Here is a 728-nt window from a genome sequence, read left to right as displayed (position 1 = left end):
GTGATAGAAAGTAAATCATATTATTATTATTATTATTATTAGTGCCTCAGTTCAGTTCAGTTCATTCGCTCAGTCATGTCCAACTCTTGGCAACCCCATGAACTGCAGCACGCCAGGCCTCCCTGTCCAAAACCAACACCCGGAGTCCACTCAAACTCATGTCCATTGTGTCGGTGATGCCATCCAGCCGTCTCATCCTCTGTTGTCCCCTTCTCCTCCTGCCCCCAACCCCTCCTAACATCAGAGTCTTTTCCAATGAGTCAACTCTTCTCATGAGGTGGCCAAAGTATTGGCATTTCAGCTCCAACATCAGTCCTTCCAATGTACACGCAGGGCTGATCTCCTTTAGAATGGACCGGTTGGACCTCCTTGCAGTCCAAGGGACTCTCAAGAGTCTTCTCCAACACCACAGTTCAAAAGCATCAATTCTTCAGCATTCAGCTTTCTTCACAGTCCAACTCTCATATCCGTATATGACTACTGGAAAAATCATAGCCTTGACTAGACGGGCCTTAGTCAGCTAAGTAATGTCTCTGCTTTTGAATATGCTATCTAGGTTGGTCATAACTTTCCTTCCAAGGAGTTAGCGTCTTTTAATTTCATGGCTGCAATCACCATGTGCAGTGATTTTGGAGCCCCCGAAATTAAAGTCTGACACTGTTTCCACTATTTCCCCATCTATTTGCCATGAAGTGATGAGACCAGATGCCATGATCTTAGTTTTCTGA

Source organism: Ovis aries, chromosome 10 (assembly GCF_016772045.2).
Source record: "Ovis aries strain OAR_USU_Benz2616 breed Rambouillet chromosome 10, ARS-UI_Ramb_v3.0, whole genome shotgun sequence".
Classification (NCBI taxonomy): Eukaryota; Metazoa; Chordata; class Mammalia; order Artiodactyla; family Bovidae; genus Ovis; species Ovis aries.
The sequence above is the reverse complement of the archived record's forward strand: the minus strand, read 5'-3'. Positions refer to the sequence as shown.